We start from the raw sequence: 13,957 nt of genomic DNA, 5'->3' as shown, positions 1-13,957 counted from the left end.
GAAAAGTCACACAACCCTCCCCAAAATAAACATACACATGACGTGAAAGATTGCCACTTTCCCTTGTAGAATGAGAGAAAACGAGAGAATCCATCTTCCAGAGAGCTGACTGTCCTGCCGTGGAATATGGATAAAGGTGGGGGCTGGGGGGCAGGGAGGCAGCATCTGGTATTTGCTCAGGAGGCCAGAGCATCTGGAAACACCTTAGAGAATTCCATGAAGGGACTTCCATGGTGGTCCAGTGGTTAAGACTCTGTGCTCCCAATGCAGGGGGCCCAGGTTTGAGTTCTGGTCAAGGAACTAGATCCCACATGCCGCAACTAAGAGTTTGCAAGCCACAGCTAAAGATCCCGCCTGCCACAACAAAGATCAAAGATCCCAAATGCTGTAACTAAGACCCAGCATGGCCAGATAAATAATAAACAAAATAAATATTAAAAGAAAGAGAATACCATGAAATACTGAGACACGGAACAGAGTCTGAAACATCTTAAGACATCCATAGCAGCAAGAGACTAAGACTTAAACTAAGAAGCCCTATACAAGGTAAAAATTGAAATTGAGAAAACTACTATTCAGTATTTAATTTCTCATATAAATTAGAAAAAGCAGCATCTCAGTCTAGCCTGAAGATTACGAGCATTCTCCAAAGATCACCTGGCTAAAGACACAGAACCTTCTAAGGACTGAAAGTTGCCTGATGCCTTTCTCACAGTTTATCCAAGTTACTTTGGTACTGCTTTTGATAAGTTTATGGTTAATCCACAAGCTGAAGATGGAGCTGGTAATAATTTATACTCATGGAATGCTAAATTTATACTTTTCAGAAATCATTATAAAGCATGACACAAAACAATAATGCAAGTTAAAAGCAGAGAAAAGGAGACATGGGAGACAGGAGTGAAGTTAAAATGTAAAAAATACCAACTTAACTGTAATGCCGCTTTTCAGTACTTCCACTCAGTCCCACATCTCCCAACTTAACCACCTTGTTTTTATAGGGTTGACTTATACCAACTCCCAGGAGACATGTATCTGAGTAAATGCACTAGCAGCTATTCCTCAAAAAATGGTCCTCACAGGACTTCCCTGGCAACCCGCATTCCCACTGCAGGGGGCATGGGTTCGATCCCTGGTCAGAGGACTAAGATCCCACATGGGGTGGGGAAGGGGTTTGTCAAAAAGAAAAAAAACAAAAAACCATGATCCTCACTGTCTTCACTTGCTGACTTCAGATCAATGTGCCTCTCACACGGTAGATTATTTAACAAATATTTATCCGGTATTAAAGACATGTCTTTTTTTTTAATTCCATTGTCAAAAGAATTATTCTCCTCAAAGATTTCCAACCCCTGAGTAACCCTTGCCACCCAGAGTGACGACGGCTACAGAGCCACCCAGATGCCACAGAACTCTCGATGGGTTACTCTGGGCTGGAAATCCTTGAGGAAATACTGGTGTTTATGAAGAGCCCAGGAGGCATAATTCTGGGTCTTCTTTAGCCTTTTACCACCTTATTGTACTGGACGACCACAAAGATTCATTTTCACTGAAACTTATCTAGGTAAGTATTTATATATATATATATATATATTTCACACACAATATATAACTTTTTAAACAGGCCAGACTCCAACAGCCTTAAAATTAACACAAAGGTTAAAAACACAAACTACACATCTCTAGCCAAGGATAAAGTACAGATGAAAATAGTGTAGTCACTGTTTGCCTAAAAGGATCAATGTGAAAAACCCATTTAGACATGCAAGGGCAGACACAAGCAGGGAAGGATCAGAAAATTAATTGGCCTCTTAATTCAAATAGTGCTACACGGAAGTTGTAATTTCAATTTCTAACTGGCAGAGCCCTTATCAAGCAATTTATAAAGTCAGTCTACCAATCTTAAGTGTTGGTTTGAGAATATCACACAGTAGGATGCTGAAGATAAACAGAAAGTTTTACATATTTCCATCAAAGTCAGAAGTAGAATGTTAAATGATTCAACACTCAGTTAAGGATGCTTGCCAAAAAAAGTCAGAAAAGGATGTCAATAGAGAGACATAACCCCTTGAAAAATTATTCTGTGCTCGAAAATTACATGTGTTTAAATTTTGAAGCATATATGACATAGTACCAAATACAAGTTGTACCCAGAGTTTCAAAGTCTACAGCTGTTTTTGAAAGGAGGGGGAGGGTGCCAAAACCCAAGCAAAGCAAAGAGAGCTGGAACATTCGATGACTTTTCTAAGACGGAACGCTGAGCCATGACGTGTCGGCCTGCAATTATGAGTGTCTCTGCACGGTTCAGTTTGAACAAAGATTTATTTTCTGTTCCTGTTACTTAGATAAGCAGAAAATAAGCAGTCTCCCAAAGTTCCTCCATCTGCAAAGGACATTTTTTTTTTCAAAGAGCTGAATAATTTGAGCTATTCTGCTCATTTATACAAGTTTTCACAAAATTCCTACAATTCTGCAACTCTAATACTGCCAGCTTAGAGACAGATCTTAAATAAGGAACTGAAATGACTAGGCCTGGTTAGTATCTCCCAGAAGAACTTACTTAATAGGTCGGCAGCAGTCAATTATACTAATGTGTAAAAAGGAGCAAATGTGCTTAATATAGCATCATAAAATTTTAGAATTAGAAGAGACCTGCAATCTAGTTCAACTTCCTCATTTTACCACGGAGGAAACTAATTCTAAAAAATGAAACCACTTGTCAAGGTCACAGTTACTTAACGGTCCAGGACTTAAACCCCAGTCTCCAGTTTAAAGACTCCTGACCTTCATCTATGCAGATGAATAAAAGTTTTCTGGTCTGTTATAAACAGCAATGAGAAGAGTAAGTCAATCTCAAGGCAGGTTAAAACTCATTTCCTTTTCCAGCCTTCACAAAGGAATCAAAATTGGCACACTTTTCACTTGCCCTTCAACAGTCACACGTGGCCCAATCCAAACGCAAACGCTCACCAACTGCTTGTTCTGAACAGGAAAAGGGCACACAGACAACAGAAGAACCAATGACTTCCTCTCTGGGTTGTTTTTCCCCCCTCTTTATAAAAACCTTCTTGCTTTTACTTTGCAAATGAGCAACTTTAACAGTTGCAGGCTGGGAATTCCCAGGCGGTTCAGTGGTTACGACGCAACGCTTTCACTGATGGGGGCCCGGCTTCAATTCCTGGCCAGGGAACTAAGATCCTGCGAGCCAAAGGAAAAAAAAAAAATAGTTGTAGGTCTTTAGAGGGAATGGAGAAAATAACCAAATTTCAGTTTGCACAATCCTGAAGGATACTCGGCTATTTCAAATTTATTCAGATGTCCCTAAGACGGTTTTCCCGTACAACCACCGCTGATACTGTCAATGGAAACTAGGAATTGGTTTCATTTGGATCTTAATAACCCAACTTCATTGTTGGTTATTTTTTACCTTTGTAGGTAATCTTTCACACAGACACATGCAAGTTCTATCAGATCTCACAAAGAAACTCCTTTGAGTTAAACAGTGGGAAATCAAACTGACAAACATACAAAAGGGCCTGAGGTTTGGCAAGGCACAAGTTCTGACACGAGAAGCACGAGTTCCTACCCCATGCAAAATACTTAGCTCCTCATATATTAAAGTTCATCAGTGCAAGCTGTTGTCTAAAAGTGTGCCCTTAGACAGTGGCAAGGCACTCCGACTCAAAGTAATTTTCTATACATGGCAGGAAATAAGGTTTTCATTTCCCAGACTAGTAGAAGTGGGTTTTCCCCCATTCAAGTTACATGAGAGAAGAAAACTGAGGTGCTGAACCCCGACTTCCTTTAGGAATGGGCATGCAGGAAGACACAAGGGATCAAAGGGGAGAGAAGAGTTCGGATACTGTTTTACAGATATTAATTCATTTAATCGTCATGACGACTATTTGAAATTCCTTTGATCCCCAGTTGACAGATGAGAAAACTAAGTTCTAGAGGTTATCAGTTTGAACCAGATCTTCCAGAAAGCATTAACATAAAGTGAATAAAGTAGCAAAGTAATAACAGAGCTGGGATTGGCTGCTGGAGAAGACCAGTCAATCCTAAGGGAAATAAACCCTGAATATTCATTGGGAGGACTGCCGCTAAAGCCAAAACTCCAATACTTTGGCCACCTGATGCGAAGAATTGACATTGGAAAAGACCCTGATGCTGGGAAAGACTGAAGGCAGGAGAAGGGGATGACAGAGGATGAGATGGTTGGATGGCATCACAACTCAATGGACATGAGTTTGAGCAAGCTCCAGGAGTTGGTAAAGGACAGGGAAGCCTGGAGTGCTGCAGTTCATGGAGTCACAAAGAGTCAGACATGACTGAGTGACTGAACAACAACAAATAACCAGAAGTTTGCCTATTTACCACCTATAACCAGATAAGTTTTGAGCAATCATCATAAGAAAGACTTGCAAAAAAAAAAAAAAAAAAAAAACTGAAATGATTACAAAAATGCTGCTATGTTGTGCTCAGTCGTGTCTGCCTCATTTAGACCCCATGGACCTACAGACCAATAAAAGGGACTCCTGCTCAGAGCAGGGAAGCCTCTCCTTGATGCAGACCCAAATGTCTTAGTTTTATTTCCTATTACCTGCCCTCAAAGTACAGAGCAGTAGATCTGATATGATCTCAGCAGGCTACCCTTTATGCCTTTGTTCAATCCAATCCAGCCTAGAAAGTCTTCTCTAACCCATCCCTGCCTAGAGACCCTCCATCTCCATCAACGCCAAACGCAAGAGCTACTTCCCACTTTGTTGTTACTGTTCAGTCGTTCAGTCGTGTCTGACTCTTTGCAACCCCACGGACTGCAGCACGCCAGGCTTCCCTGTCCTTCACTATCTCCCAGAGTTTGCTCAAACTCATGTCCATTGAGTCAAAGAAGCCATCTCAACCTGTTGCCCCCTTCTCCTCCTACCCTCAATATTTCCCAGCATCAGGGTCTCTTCCAATGAGTCAGTTCTTCACAGCAGGTGGTCAAAGTATTGGAGCTTCAGCATCAGTCCTTCCAATGAATATTCAGGGTTGATTTCCTTAAGGACTGACTGGTTGGAAGCTTCCTTAATCCTCTCTCTCACACACACAGAAAAATCCCAAGGACAGAGGAGCCTGGCAGGCTACATACAGTCCATGGAGTCACAAAAGAGTTGGACATGATTTAGGGACCAAACAACAACAAGCTGTGTGAAATGGACTGTCTTCCAGGGCCCCAGCACGCCTCCACTTTAGCCTCTAACTGGCCCACTGTTAGCTGCCTCACCTGGTGAGACAGCTGCTTATACCCAGCACAGAGTCCTCACAGCTCTCAAGAGATTTTGATAAATCAGTATTTCTGGGGTTTTCTCCTACCCCACAGGACACTTTTGATTGGTCACATTCATCTGAAAAGCTTTACTATAATAAATCTGCTGCTGCTGCTGCTAAGTCACTTCAGTTGTGTCCGACTCTGTGCGACCCCAGAAATGGCAGCCCACCAGGCTCCCCTGTCCCTGGGATTCTCCAGGCAATAACACTGGAGTGGGTTGCCATTTCCTTCTCCAGCCATTTGCAAAATATGCCAGGTGACTCACAGTCAATCAGTGATGCAGGACTGGTCTTTCCTGTGTCTTCCTGGGCCTCTTTGGTATTTGAAAGGGCCAGTAACTCCCTTAGCACTATTATCATCACCAAATCCCCACATTAAGACAGCAACCCCATCAGGTGAACAGGGCAGGTGTTACCCCCACTTTACAGAATGAGAGACTAGAAGTCAAGCAACCGTCCAACTTCACAAGATTCACGGAGCTGGGGCTGAAGCAAATTCAGGACCGCAAACTTTTTTTTTTTTTTCCCCTTAAATCTTTATTCCCAAGGTTCAAACTTCACTGGAGAAAGCAAGTGCTTTACACCAATATAAAAGCATGCATATAGCTAAGTAATTTAGCACTATGAGGCTTGTGGGATTTTAGTTCCCCAACCAGGGCCAGAACCCTCATCCCCTGCATTGGAAGGTGGATTCTTAACCACTGGACCACCAGGGACGTTCCTCAAACTTAAAAGTAGTCCTGATTCCCCCCGTGTTGGTGCACTGAGAATATTTCCTGTGAAAATATTAAGCTTTTAATTACGTCAAAACAGAAATACAGGGCTTCCCTGGTGGTTCAGTGGTAAAGAATGTGCCTGTTAATGCAGGAGACACGAGTTCAATCCCTGATCCAGGAAGATCCCACATGCTCAGGAGCAAGTAAGCTCCTGTGTCACAACGAATGAGCCTGTGCTCTAGAGCCCAGGGAGCTGCAACCACTGAGCCCACGCACCCTAGAGCCTGTGCTCCACAACAAGACAAGCCACCAAAATGAGACGCCTGTGCACAACTACAGAATAGCCCGCACAGCAACAAAGACCCAGCACAGCCAAAACTAAATATATAAAAATATTAAAATCTGTCTATATATAAATACAGATCCAGCCATAAAGACATTTTTTAAGTATAAAGAAAAAGATTAGAAGGATATACTCCAAAACACTGAAATAATTTTCTCTGGGCAGTAGGATTATGGATAATTTGCTTTTTTCTCTGTCTTTTAATATGTGTGTTTATATCTTATACACTGAAATCACATATTATAGGATGGCTAGTATATGTTATTAAAATGCAAAGGTCCTTTTAAAACTGGTATGCAAGGCGAAAATAAACCCGAGAACCTCAAAAAAGTAATCACTTCACTAGAAAACACTTTTTAAAAAATCTAAATTTGCTGATTCTAGAATCTCAATGTCGAAACTCAAGCAAGCCACATATGCCTTACAACAGAAATTAGCAATACACTTTTTTCCAGTCACCCATGTGTGAAAAAACACTTAGTGATAAAAAGTTTTCTTTCACTTAAGCTGTAAAAAAAATTAAAATAAAATTACCCTGCCTATAAAGTTTATTTTTCTATAGTCTGGAAAAGTAGAGTCTATGCATCTTCCTTCCTGCCTTAAGTTACTAGAATGTAATGTCTCCAGTAAGAAATCATTCTATGGAGGAAACCAGATAAACAAAGAAGGCAGGAGATCAAAAGATTTGATTGAAATATTTTAAAGAAAATTTCCCTAATATCTCATCTTTCCTGAGAAGACAGGGTAAAAAAGTATGCCAAATATTTTAGTGTTCTACTTGACTAGGGATCTGTAGAACCAGGGAGGGGGGAAAAAATCTATTAAAGTTGCCTTCCGTTTCACATCAAACCCAAATTTTGGATGATCTGCACGTCCTGAACATCTGGATCTTCAGGCCTTTAACTTCAGAAAAGATACAGTAAAACAAGCACTTGGCAATTTTAAGTGTAAAAAATGGGCAGAGTTAAAACTGGGATCTAATCCAAGCTATACTTAGACATAAGTAAGCAAAAGAGAATACAAATACCAAACCACTTAATTCAAGTCAGAAGTATATTAGACCTTATGCTTATATAAAACATTAGGGCAGCGAAATGCCTGTCTGTAGTCTCATTAGGATTCCTAAGAAGCAGCAGATGAGAGTATACTTCCCCAGGGAAAGAGATATAGGAAAGGGTTCCCAATAGGGATTCTGTAATAGGACTACTATTTTTCTCAGATTTTGCAAAGACTACTTTTAAGATTAAGTTGCTGAACCACCATAAGACAGACAATCAAAAAAACAGACCCACCCATTGAGTTAGTGCTCGTGGAATCTGTCTTTCTGTAAGTGCCAGATGGAGATCTGAAAAAAAAAAAAAAGCTCTTTACTAAATGTGGCCAAGATTCCTTGGTACTTGGTGCCAGGGCCAGGATATTAACCCAGATGTCCTAGCCAAATTCAAGGATGGTTAATTACAATCTGCCAACCCACCGGAAAAAAAAAAAAAAAAGGCTCTTCTGTTCCCGATTTGAAATCTGAAGAGGTCACTCTTGAAATTCTTATACAGTACCATCAGTCAATATGTTTTCCCTTAAAAGTGCATTGTAACTCAAGTGCTGATTTAAAGCATATGGATTCCTTGAGTTCCATTTACATGGGAAACATACATTATGTATATTAAAATACATATATAAGATGCTATATGAGTTTAGAACCTCCCTTAACAGTCATCTAAAAAATTCATATTGAGACTAATACTGTCACTGCCTTCCCATTAAGATTGAAGACACTTAAAGGCTTATATCAAACACAGATTTTGAATCATGAATCTTTTAAGACTAAAAAGGAAGGCTTTGCTGCCAGGAGCATAATTCCAGGAAAATGCAATATATGCAAATGTCAGTTACAAGGTCTCCCAGGGCTGAGCAAAAATCCTGCATACAAACAGGAAAGTATATTCTTAACAGCAAGTCTGAACATCAAGTACTGGTCTGGCCTTTCTGCCAGCCACTTACTTAAGGTTTCATTGCCAATATAGTCTGTGCATTGCTTAAAATAATAGAAACTAAGGTTCAATTTCTAGCTCTCTATTCACTGGCTGTGTGGCCTTTAAGGCAAGTTAGTGAAATTCTTTAAGCTTTACTTCCCCCACATCTTCAACTTTTTCTTCAACAAAATCGCTAGTACCATGGCACAAAATTCTTTATCTTTCACTATTTTAAAATATTTTAGGGACTTCCTGAGTGGTCCAATGGCTAAGACTCCAAAGCTTCCAATGGAGAGCAGGGGCCTGGTTCTATCCCTGGTCAGCGAACTAGATCCCACATTCCGTAACAAAGACCTAGCACAGACAAATATGTACGTAAACAAAGATAAATATTAAAAATAAATTAATATTTTAATACATATGTATTTAATACATATTTAAGGACTACAACCTTAAATTATCTGGCCCCTCCCAAGCTCCTGCCTCGGGACCCTTGCAACTGATTCCTCTGGAATGATCTTCCCTCGGGGATCAACATTCCCTCACTTCATCTAGATCTCTATTTAAAAGCCATTTTCTCAGCAAGGTCTCCTCTCATCACCCTATCTAGAATTTCTGTTACCCAACCTCTTGTCTCCAAAACTTGTAGTATTTAGTCTTAATATGTATCACTTTCCAACATACAATAAATTGTATTAGCATGGTTACTGTCTGCCTCCCCTACCTGAAGGGAGTTCCAACAACAGGGCTTTCCCTTTTATTTACTGCTGTATCACCAGCACCCAGAACAGCAACCGGCACACAGTAGGTGCTCAATAAACACCTGCTGAGTGAATTCCAAATGAGACCTCAGTACAGCCCACATACAGGTGCACCACAGCCCCACAAACTCCTTCTGGGGAGACTACCACACACTACAAAAAAATACTGAAAAAGAGAACTTACTGATTTGCAGTGATTACAACAGTGTCCATTCTTTATATTAGAGAAAACAATCGACTTCCCACGTCATTTGTACAAGGAAGAGGAGAAAGAAGCTGATAATTCAGATAAAGTGGAAAAATAAACGAGGTGAAAGGCTCGTGTTAGTTAACATTGCATAAAGTTTTCTTTTAATGTTAACAAGTAGTAAGCCATCTTCCTATGACTTTACTACACTACCTTCAGTTTTGTTTTGTTTTGCCTTTTTCTATAAAACCAGTCCTGGGACTTCCCTGGTGGTCCAGTGGCTAAAATTCTGTGCTCCCTATGGAGGGGACCCAGGTTCGACCCCTGGTCAGGGAACCAGATCCCACATGCTGCAACTAAGACCTGGTATAGCCAAATAAATAAATATTAAAAAATAAAAACCATCCTGAAATTTATGCACCTCATATTTTCAATTAACTGAATAATAAATATTGACTGAACACACGGCACTCTGCAGAATTCTGTAGAGGGTACTATAAAGCAAAAGTCAAGGTCCTTGAAATATACATATAGATATGTATCATATACATATGTATATATACACACATACACACAAATAGCTTGAGATAGATACACACAGACTCTGGGAAGAACAGAAATACATCTGTAATAAATAATGAAGAACAGGCAGCCAATATATGACCAATTCAAAAGTGCCTACCTTTTGTGGAGCACAGGAGGACCAAGCCCCCTCTTACACACCATGATTTGGGTTTGGAATGCCAACAGAGACAGAACTTAAAAGCAAGAGTCAAACATTACTTGCTTAAGTTCATATGCATTTACGGATCACAAGGGATGGGACAGACTCAATGTTTGACAATAGGTTAAAAACATTTTTTTAAGGTAAATGAGAAAAGCACCAAATTCCAAACTTATAAAGAACAGAAACCAGATCTGCTGATGTCTCTCTCACTGAAGCACAAGTAAGTGCTTAAGCAATTGTTAGGGGAAAAAAAAGAGGGATGGGCGATCTTTATCTTTAGACAGAATACTTCACAGGGTCCACCCAGTTTGTTGTTCATCCTTTTGAACTAGGCCTAGTGAGAAGCCTAAGCTGTACCTTACCACTTTCTCTGAACCTCAGAAACTCAGGACCAGCCCTTGGCCAAGTAATCACCCACTGTCTTTGCTTTAAGGAAGGCAGACTTGCTCCTTGCAGGAGAGTCACTATACCAATTACCAAGCACCAGGACTCAGAATACCAGAGCTTAAATCCTGACACTACCACTTATCAGCTATGTGACCCTGAGCACGGTTCCTGACCTTTCTATGCCTCTTCTGTAAAATGGGATAATAGCACTGAATAGCACCATCACTGGGCTAGGTTAATTGAGACAAAACACATAAAAGACCTGCCCAGAGCTTGACCACAGGAAGCCCTCAATAAATGTTAATATTTCCAGAGAAAAATGCCCCAAAACCGAGGAGCAACATATACCTGAGGATTCTTGCAAAAGGTTATTATTATACCCCAAATCCTAACAGACCTGGTCTCTGGACTTGTACATATTATAGGTAACAGTAGTAATCAATGGGAAAAGAAAAAAACACCAGCCAGAACCACAACCATAAAAGCAGCAGCAGTAGCACTAGTCCTGAGCTCTTACCGGCCAGGAACTGTCCTAACCTGAAACAGGAAGAAGGCAAGACTGCTGAATCCAACAACAACCAAAAAAGGCAGCATATATTTTCCTCCACCCTCCTTTTTAAACACGTTAATTGGCGCCCAGGTTTTGCTAAAAACAGGTAACTAAAGATTACAGACTTAACGTGTAATTTCTTCATACCAAAGAGGTGGGGCTGGGAAGGGAGGAAGGGGGTGGTGCTCGGTCCCTGCCAGATGGAAAAGCCACATGAAGTGGAGCAACAGCGGAGTTGAGGGTTTCTCCGCGGATCAAAAACCACAATTTCTGAAGCACAGGACCTCCAAAGGAGGGGAATCAGGAGGCTCTGCTTTGAAAATAACCTCTGAACAAGTGTCATCTGTCTCCGGAGCCAATCCCCTGACGAGGCAGAAGGTTCGGGTTACGGGGCAGCGGTGTTATTTCGGAAATCCCTGTCAATCTTGTCATCCACCTTCTCCAAGAATCACGGTCCCATTCGTGGGGGTGGGGTGGGGGACAAAAGCCATGGCCGGCCGAGCCCCGGGCCAGCGAGGCCAGCCCGCCGGCCGGCGCCCGCCTCGGAGGCCACGGCCAGGGTGCCCTCCATGCCGGCTCGCGGGCACCGCTGCCACGGGCCCGAGGAAGGCTAAGGCGACCGCCGGGGCAACAGGTCCCGCTGGGCCTCGGCCCCCCGGGGGTCCGGCCCGCCGCCCCAGGACTGAGGGGAGCGAAGAGGGGCGCCGGGGAGGGAGCGGCGCCTGGGGCGGCGCAGGGGCAAGGAGTCCAAGCTCCATCTTGAGGCGGGCGGAGGAAGGGAAGGCCGGGCTCGGCGCTCACAGGGCCGGCCACTTTCTGGCTCCGGGGAGAGCACCCCCAGGGACCCCTGGCCTCCAGGGCCATCTCTCCGGGGCCGCCCGCGGCCCCACGGGGATGGCCCGGTGCGCGGGACTCGGTCCTCCCTCTTGGATGCCGGGCCCGGTCCCGCCCGCCCCGATTCGGGCGGGCAGGAGCCGGTCGGGCAGGGAGGAAGGGAAAGGTGAGGAGGGGATGGGGAAGGGGAGAGGGCCCGCGCCGCGCCCCACTCACCGCCGCCTCGGTCGCCGCCAGTCGCCACCACCTGCCCCACTGCAACAGCAGCAGCCGCGCGGCCGCCGCCTCCCGCCTCCCGGCTCGTCGGCTCCGGGCGGGGGAGAGCGTGACGCGCCGCCGCGGGGCCGGGAGGGCGCGCGCCGCCTGCAGAAGACGCCGCGGCGGCTCCTCCCAGCGCGCTCCGCCGCCGCGCCCACCGCGGCCAGCCCCGCGCCCCGAACCCCGCGGCCGGCACCCCGCAACCCGCGTCGGGCCCAAACTCCCCCCCCCCCACACACACACCACCTCCTCTTTGTCTGCACCCGCCGCGGCTGGAGGCGAACCCCCAAACTCCTGGCGCGCCCGCCGTCCCGCCCTCAGATCCCAAAGAGGACCGGGTCAGGGAGGAAGGTACCGGGGAAACCCATGAGGCCTGTACCAAGGGGCTTCTCATCATCTCGCTTCGCTCCCCATTTTCTGAAAGTGTGCCCAGAATTTGCAAGCCACACCCGATAGATCCATTCAGCCTGATCACACAGCCGTTTGGTTTAGAGCTGATTTTTTTTCCCCTCCTAGACCCCCAGGGTGAGAAACCCTTTGAAACAAGCTAGGAGGAGCTGCCAACAGCTGGCTAAGTTTCAGAAGCACCCTCTTCTGCCCTCCTTGCCCTCCAGGGAAGACTCGGGATGAGGAATCCCTGGGGAAAACGCTGAAAGGCGCTGCCTACAGCAGGTGAAGCTTGGGAAGGACCGTCTCTACTCTCCCTTTCCCTCCAGGGAAAGACAGAAGCACGACACTTGCTCTATTACTTTGAGAAAAGCCTTTTATTCGTCCTAGCCGCTTGCACTGAAGCCCTGGTTAAGGTCCTGGTCCCCCTACCGTCCCCCTGCCCCTCACGAGGATCTCCTTTAAAAGCTTTTGAAAGGAACTGGAGGAAAGCATCAGCAGCCTGCTCCGGGCTGGTGCAGCGGAGGGCGGCCAGCATTTCGCTCCCATGGACCATGGCAACCCCAGAAGCTTGGCAGCTCCTGGGAGAGGAATTTGCAGCTGTCAGTGGAAGCCCAGGATTTTGCAGCGACTCAGTGGTGGACAGGGGGCCGGGGGCTTCCTCCTCCTCTCTGCTAGAAGGGAATAATCAGGAGGGTGACCCCTTTGCTGACCCTTATTCAAAGCACCGGTGCTCCCTGGACCAACAGGCGTGCACAGAGCAGGGGAAGGAAACGACATTGAAAATGCATGGAGTTCTGAACAAATAAGAAAATTCATATGCTGGCCCCTCCCCTCCAGTCACCTTTAAAGACACAAAAATTCTGTCTCTTAATTCAACATCGCATTAGTTTGCAAGTCTTGAAGCCAAACTGTGGTAGCACCTCGATAGTATGCAGTGGCTTCCGTGGTGGCTCAGATGGTAAAGAATCTGCCTGCAATGCAGGAGACCTGGGTTTGATCCCTGGGTTGGGAAGATCCCCCGGAGAAGATAATGGCAACCCACTCCAGTGTTGTTGCCTGGAAAATTCCATGGACAAAGGAGCCTGGTGGGCTACAGTCCATGCGGTCACAAAGAATCACAACTGAATGACTAACACACACACACACACACATTCCTAATCTGGAAGGCACACCTTCCTCTCTCATCTGAACATTTTTCAGCTCTAATACACAACCTATGTAATCATAGATGCTATAGAAAGAGGAACAGACCACCATTAATTGTGGGGTACAAATATAAACATTTTGGGGGACTTCCCTGGCCATCCAGTGGTTAAGACTGCACTCCCTTTTCAGGGGGTGCAGGTTCAAACCCTGGTCAGGAAACTAGATCCCACATGCCGCATGGCACAGTGAAAGCAAAAAACAAAACATGTTTTTCTCTTTTTTCCTCTACTCATTCTCCTAAGCCTATCTTTATTTCTAAATGCCTTTATTTTCTTCATTCTGGACTGTTTTTTTATTTTTTTGCATTAATTTTTG

The 13,957-nt window shown here is 44.4% G+C and overlaps 1 protein-coding gene across 14 annotated transcripts in view; it reads right to left on the bottom strand.

Moving 5' to 3' along the window:
- The window catches only part of CLIP1 (CAP-Gly domain containing linker protein 1), a 116,528-nt gene extending 104,383 nt beyond the window's left edge, over window positions 1-12,145 (bottom strand). For 11 of the 14 annotated variants that reach the window (XM_055549503.1, XM_055549510.1, XM_055549515.1 and 8 more), the window contains exon 1: window positions 12,005-12,145. The gene's annotated coding sequence lies outside the window, so the exon portion shown is untranslated. Of the gene's footprint in view, window positions 1-7,660; window positions 7,718-10,921; window positions 10,942-12,004 lie in introns of all 14 variants that reach the window. The other 3 variants (XM_055549507.1, XM_055549504.1, XM_055549508.1) reach the window with 3 other exon arrangements.
- Window positions 12,146-13,957: the final 1,812 nt, after the last annotated feature.

Source organism: Bubalus kerabau, chromosome 16, assembly GCF_029407905.1.
Source record: "Bubalus kerabau isolate K-KA32 ecotype Philippines breed swamp buffalo chromosome 16, PCC_UOA_SB_1v2, whole genome shotgun sequence".
NCBI lineage: Eukaryota > Metazoa > Chordata > Mammalia > Artiodactyla > Bovidae > Bubalus > Bubalus kerabau.
The sequence above is the reverse complement of the archived record's forward strand: the minus strand, read 5'-3'. Positions and strand labels throughout refer to the sequence as shown.